Here is a 10,912-nt window from a genome sequence, read left to right on the forward strand (position 1 = left end):
GAAATGGTGTATCTTTGGCTAATGTATATTTTCACCAAAAAAAAAAGGTCAAGAAGGGAGAGGGTTGACATGTTGTGGGGTTGTTAACCAATGTCAGAAAACAATATGTGTACTACTGTTTCATGAGAAACTATTTGTTCTGTAAGCCTTCACCTGAAGTACAATAAAAAAAAGAAAGAAAGAAAGAGACTGGGAACGATAAGGTTACATGAAGTGCATATTTTTTTAGAATATTATTTTCAGTATATATCTTCTATAAGCTTTCGTTAACTGGTAAATGTCAGGCTTTTATGTCAGTTTAAGATCAATGAGTTTTCAAGTAAATGTCAGGTTTTTATGTCAGTTTAAGACCAATGAGTTTTCAAATACTGTCAAAACTTAGTGTAGCAGATTTTCAAGATTTGGCTTAAAAAGATAACACAATTGGTTTTCTTCTTCTCAAACATAAATTATGGTCCAAGGATAGTCACAAAGTTCACTTTGTTTGAAGAAAAACAAGAAGTATTTCATCAACAGCAAGGTCATGAAATATTTTTATCCACTTATATATGATGGACATTGTCAATTCATCTCTCTTACCATCTCAGCATTATAAGGTATGAACACGTAACTCACTTCCGCACTTAGTTGTTTTATTGATGGAGAATGACAGCACACAACACAGGAGCAAACTTGGTGTCGATGTATTTTCCAATCATTCCTGTTTATTTAATTAGCTAAACATTCTCTTTTCCTTCATACTGGTAAAGGTGCAAGCTATTGGAATAAACTGAGTTTAATAGCATAGGCAGTGGTTAAGAGCTTGGTTGCTAACCAAAAGTTCGGTAGTCTGAATCCACCAGCAACTCCTTGGAAACTCTATGGGGCATGGGGCGGTTCTACTCTGTCCTATTGGATTGCTATGAGTCAGAATTGACTCAACAGCAATAGGCAGTAATATACAAGCAGAGGTGTATGGCAAAGCAAAAGATAACACAAACAAAACATTTTTTTATTTCTATTTTCTATTATTTCTCTACCGTTATTTATGAGAACATCTGTTATGCAGTAATGCACAGTTTCATTTCTCCTTTCTTCTCTTCTCTACTTTTCTATCTTTCATATATTTTAAATCTTTTCCTTGTAAATTATAGATGATATTTCAGGGGGAGAGGGAGCAGATGTGATTGCAGCCAGTCAGAAACTTTGTCCATTTATTTCACAGGGAGTAAAAATGTCAAGTCTCAGGGATGATGCTTGTGAGCAAACTGGCGGCAACACCACGCTTTCAACAGAAATTCTCAGGCCTCCCTCCTTCATGTTCTTAGATCTCTCTTCAAATGGTACCTATCAAAAAGATCTTCCCTGACCACCTTATATACAATATCACTCTCCCCATACACTCCTCACTCTGTATTAGGCATACGTTGTTTTATTTTTCTGCGTGGCCCTTAGAACAATCTTAATTGCTACATATTTAGTGATTAGATTGTTGTCTGCTTCCCCCTTGGCTAAAATATAGGCTCCAGGAGGGTAGAGACTTTGTGTCGCTCACATTTATGTACATAGTCCCTTACATATCTCCTGAAGCATAGTGGATGATTACTAAGTATGTGCTGATTTAGTGAATAAGACTTCTCTGAGACTAAAAGGATTTTAAAAAGTTTGCACTACAAAAGAGACCTATAATATTAGGAATAAAAATCACTTGTGAGGAGAGAAATGTAAAAATTACAAATAGTTTCACAATATTCCTTTTTATCATACTAAAAATTCATTTTGAATTTTGATTTGAACAAAGCCAGATAGATTCTGAATTTCTTTATCAAGTAACTTCGCAGTAATTAAAATATGCCTAAATGTTATGGAGCAGAATAAATATTACATAAAGGTCGTTTTCGCAGGCCCAGGTGATGCAAATGGTTAAACACTTGGCTACTAACCAAAAAGTTGGCCATTCAAATCCACCAATAGGAGCCTCAGAAGAAAGGTCTGGATATCTTTCTCCAAAAGGCCACAGGTATTGTAAACACTATGGAGCACAGTTCTATTCAGAAACAATGGGTCACCATGAGTCAGAATGGACTCAACAGCAATTGGTTTGTTTATAGATAGATAGAGAGATAGAGAGGTATATAGACAGATAGACAGACAGACAGACATATATATGCGTGCATATACATGTTGTTGTTGTTAGGTGCCACTAAGTCAGTTCTGACTCAAAGCAACCCTATGTATGACAGAAGGAAACACTGCTCGGTCCTCTGCCACCCTCACAATCATTGTTCTGCTTGAGTCCATTGTTGAGCCACTGTGTCAATCCATCTAGTTGAGGGTCTTCCTCTTTCCCTGACCTTCTACTTTGCCAAACATGATGTCCTTCTCCAAGGACTAATCCCTCCTGACAACATGTCCAAAGTATGTGAGACAAAGTCTCACCATCCTTGCTTCTAAGTAGCATTCTGCCAGTACTTCTTCCAAGACAGATTTGTTTATCTGTGGCGGTCTATGGAATATTCAGTATTCTTCACCAACACCATAATTCAAAGTGATCAATTTTTCTTCGGTCTTCCTTATTCATTGCCCAACTTTCACATGCATATGAGGTGATTGAAAACATCATGGCTTGGGTCAGGTGCACCTTAGTCCTTAAAGTGACCTCTTTGGTTTTTAACACTTTAAAGAGGTCTTTTGCAGCAGACTTGTGCAGTGCCATCCCTTGATTTCTTGACTGCTGCTTCCATGGGTGTTGACTGTGGACCACGTAAAATGAAATCCTTGACAATGTCAATCTTTTCTCTGTTCATCATGACATCAGTAATGATACGCCTGGTTCCATGTCCTCTTCTGAATCCAGCTTGAATTTCTGGAAGTTCCTTGTCGATGTACTGCTGCAGCTGCTTTTGAATGATCTTCAGCAAAATTTTACTTCCGTGCAATATTAATGATATTATTAAAAAACTTCTGCATTCAGTTGGATCGCCTTTCTTTGGAATAGGCATAAACATGGATCTCTTCCTGTCAGTTGGCCAGGTAGCTGTCTTCCAAATTTCTTGGCACAGACGAGTGAGCACTTCGGGCACTGCATCCATTTGTTGAAGCATCTCGGTTGGTATTCTGTCAGTTCCTGGAGGCTTGTTTTTTGCCTATGCCTTCAGTGCAGCTTGGACCTCATCCTTCAGTACCATCGGTTCCTGATCATATGCTACCTCCTGAAATGATTGAATGTCCACCAATCCTTTTTGGTATAGTGACTCTGTGTATTCCTTCCATCTTCTTTTGATACTTCCTGTGTCCTTTAGTATTTTGGCCATAGAATGCTTCATTATTGCAACTCAAGTCTTAAATTTTTCTTCAGTTCTTTCAGCTTAAGAAATGCCGCGTGTTAACTTTTGGCTTTCTAACTCCAGATCTTTGCACGTGTCATTATAATACTTTACTTTGTCTTCTTGAGCAGCCCTTTGAAATCTTCTGTTCAGTTCTTTTACTTTATCTTTTCTTCCATTTGCTTTAGCTACTCAACATTCAAGAGCAAGTTAGAGTCTCTTCTGACATCCATTTTGGTCTTTTCTTTCTTTCCTGTCTTTTTAATGACCTCTTGCTTTCTTCATGTATCATGTTCTTGATGTCATTCCACAACTCATCTGGTCTTCAGCCATTGGTGTTCAAGGCATTAAATCTATTCTTGAGATGGTCTCTAAATTCAGGTAGCATATACTCAAGGTCGTATTTTGGCTTTCGTGGACTTGTTCTAATTTTCTTCAGCTTTAATTTGAACTTGCATATGAGCAATTGATGGTCTGTTCTGCAGTCGGCCCCTATCCTAGTTCTGACTGATGATATGGAGCTTTTCCATCATCTTTTTCCACAGATGTAGCCTATTTGATTCCTGTACATTCCATCTGGCAGGGTCCACGTGTAGAGTCGCCGTTTATGTTGTTGAAAAGGGTATTTGCAATGAATAAGTAGCCGGTCTTGCAAAATTCTATTATGTGATCTCCAACATCATTTCCATCAGTAATGCCATACTTTCCAACTACTGATCCTTCTTTTTTGTTTCCAACGTTTGCATTCCAATCACCAGTAATTATCAATGCATCTTGACTACATGTTCAATCAATTTCAGACTGTAGAAGCTGGTAAAAAATCTTCAATTTCTTCATCTTTGGCCTTAGTGGTTGGTGAGTAAATTTGAATGATAGTCGTATTAACTGGTCTTCCTTATAGGTATGAGGATATTATCCTATCAGTGACAGTATTGTACTTCAGGATAGATCTTGAAAAGTTTTTTTTGAGGATGAATGCAACGCCATTCCTCTTCAAGTTACTATTCCAAGCATAGTAGACCATGTGATTGTCTTATTCCAAATGGTCAATACCAGTCCACACCAGCTCATTAATGCCTAGAATATCGATGGTTATGCATTCCATTTCATTTTAGACAATTTCCAATTTTCCTAGATTCATGCTTCGTACATTCCACATTCCGATTATTAAGGATGTTTGCAGCTGTTTTTTCTCATTTTGAGTCACGCCGCATCAGCAAATGAAGGTTCCAAAGGCTTGACTTCATCCATGTAATTAAAGTCGACTCTACTTTGAGGAGGCATCTCTTCCTCCGTGGTCTTTTGAGTGCCTTCCAACCTGAGGGGCTCATCTTCTGACATTATATCAGACAGTGTTCTGCTGCTATTTAGAAAGTTTTCACTGGCTAATTCTTTTCAGAAGTAGATCACCAGGTCCTTCTTCCTAGTCTGTCTTAGTCTCGAAGCTCAGCTGAAACCTGTCCACCATGGGTGACCCTGCTGGTATATATACATATATATGTATTTATATATGTAAATTCAACTTACTTTTACTAAAATGGCATGTCCAGCATTACAGAGCTTGAAAGTAGAATGTATTACCCTATATATTTACAAAAATGTTTAGCTTAAAATGTACTTCTTGAAATTCAATATTCTTATACTTCTGAGTCTTTATCAACATTTTGAATAATTACTGATTAAAATATAGAGAAACATTTTCTGTTGTTTTTAGCCAAGTACTGAAAATAAAAAAAAAAAATATTGGGCTTGCTCTTAGCTTTCTATGTAGGTTGAGAACCTGTATAATAAATCAAGGTGATATATATTGATTTATATTTAGTTTCTTATTGCAATCATAATTTATTTTGTTACATTAGAAGTTTGAAAAGACCAAAAGGTGTTATGAATTTTTGTATTTTTTTTCTTTTCATAGTTCTGTCTAACAAGCATTTAGAGACATTTTATAAATCTCTGAGGAAGAAGAGAAGAAAGATACCATTAGCTACACAAGAGAGAATCTTGTTAAAAGAATCTTTGGAAATAAAATACATTGTGAAACGGTCTAAGATAAAAATTTATATTAATCTAAAACAATGGAAGGCATAGTCAACATTGCATTTTCTGGTAGGTCCTTTATGGAACTATTTAATATACAGTATGATGTCATTCACAATGGTGACTATTCTTATTTTGTACAGTTTATACTAAAATAAAACACAATTTTCTTAATTATAGCAAAAACATGGAATGTGTCAGTGTTAGGCCTGATGCTTGACTTCTACGCTAGCATATGGAATGCTGTGACAAAGAGTTATGAAAAAGGGATGCTTTATATGGTGCAGAAGGCTAATTGTAATGCTTCTGTAAATCTTCAGGCCATAACATCTGCTACCTTGCAAAATTCCATTTTCAAAAACTATCGTCTTGAATTTTTCATTAGAAATTGGAAACCTAAATATAATTAAAACCTAACATGATTAAACTTACAATCGTGGAAATGAAAATAATCTAAAATTTGAGCAGCCAAAACAATTCATTGAGCAGTCATATTGATTTGTATACAACCTGGTTTTTAGACCAGATTTTGTCCACTAGCCAAGAAAAATAAGGACATTTTTAAAGCTTTAGGAACATAGCTTCATCATCTATCAAATGATTAGTTGGATTATGTTGCAGCTAGTTATTATCCAACTATAAATTCAAAGGATATTCAAAGCATTTCCTCTATATATTTCTGATCTATTTGATAATTTTTCAGTTTCTAATATATAGACTGAAGATCAAAGCTACAGCCTTCAGTGTGGATTACACTCAACATAAAGAAAACAAAAATCCCCACAAGTAGACCTGTAAGCAACATCATGATAAACAGAGAAAACCTTGAAATTGTCAAGGATTTCATTTTACTTGGATCCACAATCAATACTCACAGAAGCAACAGTCAAGAAATCAAATGACATATTGCATTGGGCAAATGTGCTGCAAAAAAACCTCTTCAAAGTGTTAAAAAGCAAAGATGTCACCTTCAGGACTAAGGTGCACCTGACCCAAACCATAGTATTTCAATTGCCTCTTATGCATGCAAAAGCTGGACAATGAATAAGGAAAACCAAAAAAAGAACTGATGCCTTCTAATTAGGCTGTTGGTGAAGAATATTGAATGTACCATGGACTGCCAGAAGAACAAACAAATATGTCTTGGAAAGTCTGCCGGAATGCTCCTTAGAAGCCAGGATAGCGAGACTTTGTCTCACATGCTTTGGATATGTTATCAGGAGAGACCAGTCCCTGGAGAAGGACATCAAGCTTGGTAGAGTAAAGGGTGAAAAAGAGGAAGAGCCTCAATGAGATGGATTGACACGATGGCTGCAACAATGCGCTTCAAGCATAAAAACAATTGTGAGGATGCTGCAGCACCGAGCGGTGTTTCATTCTGTTGTACATAGCGTCTCTATGAGTCAGAACCGACTTGATGGAATCTAACAACAACAAGAATATATAGTCAAAACTTTGTGTGTGTAGAGAGATAGGTAGATAGAGAGAGAAATAGATAGATAGATACATAGATAGACAGATAGACAGACAGACAGACAGATAGATAGTAGATAGATGTGTATTCCTATGTGGATTTTATATACCAGTATCAGTTTCTTGATTATAATACCTGATTATCTTTCCCTGGAATAAAGAAAAAAAAAACATTTTCAGTGATTTTTAGAGTTGTTATTTTTGTAAACCACTTAGAATGTACAATTTATTTTTTTATCAAAATTTTTTAAACACCTGAATTGTGATATACAATATTATAGACACTGGGGATATATCAGTTAAACAACAAAAATCTGCCCTCAAAGAGCTGCTGTAATGGAGATGGCATGCTTTAATAAGATGAAGTTTGCTAATCACCTAGAACACAGTATTGCAGGAGACTTTACATATCCTCTTCTTTTTCCTTATGTTTTAAAAAAGTTAAAACGTGAAAAGGCAATTAATGGTGCAGAAAAACAAGCAAACCAACAACAAAGAAATTCATTAGCGAGGGTAACCTCACCAACATTACTGACAAAACACTAAAATGAAAATTTCATTAGATACTAGGAACAATTTATCATAAAAACTAATGGTAACAATGCTTATACCCAAATAATTGCTAAGTATTTACTCCAAGCACAGATTATGGCACAAATGTGTCCTTGAAATAATGCTTGAATTAAAAAAAAAATCAGACTTTCAGGCACCATGACACTATAGGCAGAAGCACCACGCCATCCCACCATAGCAAAGATCCTAAAAACTAAGCCAAAAAGAGAAACAGCAATCCTGAAACCCTAAGCATCAAATGAAGCAATAAAGAACTCAGCCAAGCACTGAATGGAAAAAGAAACTGATCGAGAACAGAGAGCAAGAAGAGATACATGCAGGGCTCCCTATCAGCTAATGCAGAATGGATCCGCCATCTTGGACTCCTATCAGAGACCAGTGAACAGGGGTTACAAGAAAGCAGCTTCACGGAGCTTCCAGCAGGAGACAGAACAACCAGTAACCAGCAATATATGCTTTCCCACCCCCCACCCTTCTTCACCCTTACTCAGCCTCCTCTGCTTCCTGTGGCCGGTCTCTTGGCCAGGAAGTACCACCTTCATTCCGTTGTCACTTGGATTCCACCAGCCTGCACTGGCCGGCTCTCTAAGTACCATTTGTTGGCTGCTGCTGTTGCTTTTTTCCACTTCTAAAGATTTCTTCCTTACCTCTCACCTCCTCCCCCTCCTTTCTCTCAAATACCTGGTTCCGTGAGCCATCTTTGCTTCTTCCTGAAAGGCTGTGAAAGGCGCTTAAATGTGAAACTGCTTCCTGGCCCATACTGCCACACTGATGGGATACCAGGGTTTTTTGTTAGTTTTGGATTGTTTGTATGTTTGTTTTCTTTTCTTGAATTGGGAGCGCGTTCTAGCCGAGCAGTACTGCAAGGCTTGGGACCTACCCTTCAGTTTGTGCAGATGCGCAGAGGGATCCCAGAGGACATTTATTTATTTATTTATTTTATTTTGGGGGGATTTTTTTTCCTGTTTTTCTTTGGGGTTTTTTCTTGTTTTTTTTTATTTGTTTTGTTTTCTTTTTCCTCTTTTTCCCTTTTTGTCTTTCTTCATTACTGAGTTACTCATCTCTATACTTTCCTTCTCTTCCTGTCCTCTGAATACCTGGCACTGAGTGACACCTTTACCCCTTCTAGTAAGGCAGTACTTCACAGCCTGGAAGCAACTTCTCCAGACCTCGCAGCTGCACCGGAGGGATCCCTGGGAGCTTTTCTTTTCTTCTTTCTTTCTAATGTTTATTTATTCATTTTTTTCTTTTCTTTTCTTTTTTTTCTTCTTCTCCTTGTTTTTCTCCATTTCATAGTCTCTCATCTCTCCACTCCAACGGCAGCTCTCCTAGCACCCTTTTTTTTGTTTGTTTGTATGTTTTTGGCTCCCATTCCTCTCTGCTCTCTCCCATATCCATCTTATCCCCACACATCACAGCCTCCCCCCTCCATCCTGCCTACCTGTACCATGCACTGAACATCACACCACCAAGCAGCCCAGGCACTGCCAACCAGAACCTGCCCTGCACTGATTACTGGCCCTCCCTGGTGACAGTAATAAGTGCCACAAACAACCCATCCCAGCAGCTCCTCTTCAGCTAGACCTGCCCTGCTGAACCATATCTGAGCAACTGACCCTGCAAATTGGAGAAGGAGGTGAAAAGTATCGTGCCCAAAGATGAGCAAACAACAAAGAACACAGCCACCTGCTCAGACATAGCCAAATAAAACAAAAAATCAAGATGAAACAAACAAATCTCAAATCAATAAACAAGGAAAATAACTACCAAATGCCCTGAAAACAGCAGACAGTATCAAAACATTTACAAAAACAGGACAGGGTGGTTCCAGTAGGCGTCCAAAATAAAACATCAGATGACTTTCCAGTAGAAGAAAAGACACTAGAACTACACGATAGGGAATTCAAATCTCTAGTATTCAGAGCTATCCAAGAGTTAAAGCAAAAAGCAGACAAAAATGAGGAAAAAATAGACAAATTCATGGAAAAGGCAGACAAATTCATGGAAAATACAGAGAAAAAAATGGAAGAAATCAGGAAAATAATGCAGGAACAAAGTGTCAAAATAAATTCACAACTAGAAATCATACAAAAACAACATTTAGAAATCCAAAATATAAACAATGAGATTTCAGAAATGGACAGTGTCATAGAAGTTCTGAGGACCAGGTTTGAAATGGTGGAAGACAAGATCAGCGAAATTAAAGACAAACACTTGGCTACAACTCTGAGGAAAAATTGGAAAAAAGAATGAAGAAAAATGAAGAGACCCGGAGAATTATGTGGGATACAATCAAAAGCAAAAATATGCGAGTGATCGGAGTTCCAGAACAGGGGGAGAAAACAAAAAACACAGAGAGGACCAATGAAGAACTGTTGACAGAAAACTTCCCCAATATAATGAAAGATGAAAAGCTGGCCATCCAAGAAGCTCATCAAACCCCGTACAGGATAGACCCCAAAAGAAAATCACCAAGGCATATCGTAATCACATTCGCCAAAATGAAAGACAAAAAATCCTGATGGCAGCTCAAGAAAAAAAAAAGTCAGATATAGAGGGGAAACAATAAGACTACGCTCAATTTATTTGGCAGAAACCATGCAGGCAAGAAGGCGATGGAATGACATATATAAAACCTTGAGAGAAAAAAAATTGCCAGCCAAGAATAATATATCCTGCAAAACTCTCGTTCAAATATGATGGTGAAATTATGTCATTTACAGATAAATAAAAACTAACGGACTATGTAAAAACCAAAACAAACTTACAAGAATTATTAAAGGGAGTCCTTCGATCTGAGAACAAACAACATCAGCTCACAGGCTGAATGTAGGATGCAGGATCATACCAGCCAGATGCTAATCTCAGAAATGAACTCTCAAAGACTATCCAAAACCAAAAGAAACACAACAGGAAATCAGAGCAATTAATCTGTAATTGACAACAACATCAGAACAATAAAAGAGGGAATAAATGGTGTAGGTATAGTACCTCCTAATGGAGATGAAAGCAAGGTGATATAAAGTAATAATAGACTACTTCAAACTTTGAAAGATAAGGGTAAATTTCAAGGTAACCACAAAGAAAGTTGACAAACCTACTCATCAAAATAAAGAGGAAAATCATAGAGTCTCAGTAAAAACAACACTTACAAAAACAAAATAAATGAAAAAAACTCTGCAAACAAAAGGAATTCAGAACAGGAGAGTAGAAGGAACAAAGAAAAAGTCACCACCACAAAAAAAAGCACTACAAAATGGCAGCAATAAACTCACACCTATCAATAATTACACTGAATGTAAATGGCCTAAATGCACCCATACAGAGATGGAGAGTGACAGAATGGATAAAAAAAAAAAAAAGGATCCATCCATATGCTGTCTACAAGAGACACACGTTAGAAACAAAGATGTAAATTTATTAAAAATCAAAGGTTGGAAAAAAATATGTCAAGCTAACAACTACCAAAGAAGAGTAGGAGTGGCAATACTAATCTCAGATAAAATAGATTTTGAAACAAAATC

Source organism: Trichechus manatus, unplaced genomic scaffold, assembly GCF_000243295.1.
Source record: "Trichechus manatus latirostris isolate Lorelei unplaced genomic scaffold, TriManLat1.0 scaffold00142, whole genome shotgun sequence".
Lineage (NCBI taxonomy): Eukaryota > Metazoa > Chordata > Mammalia > Sirenia > Trichechidae > Trichechus > Trichechus manatus.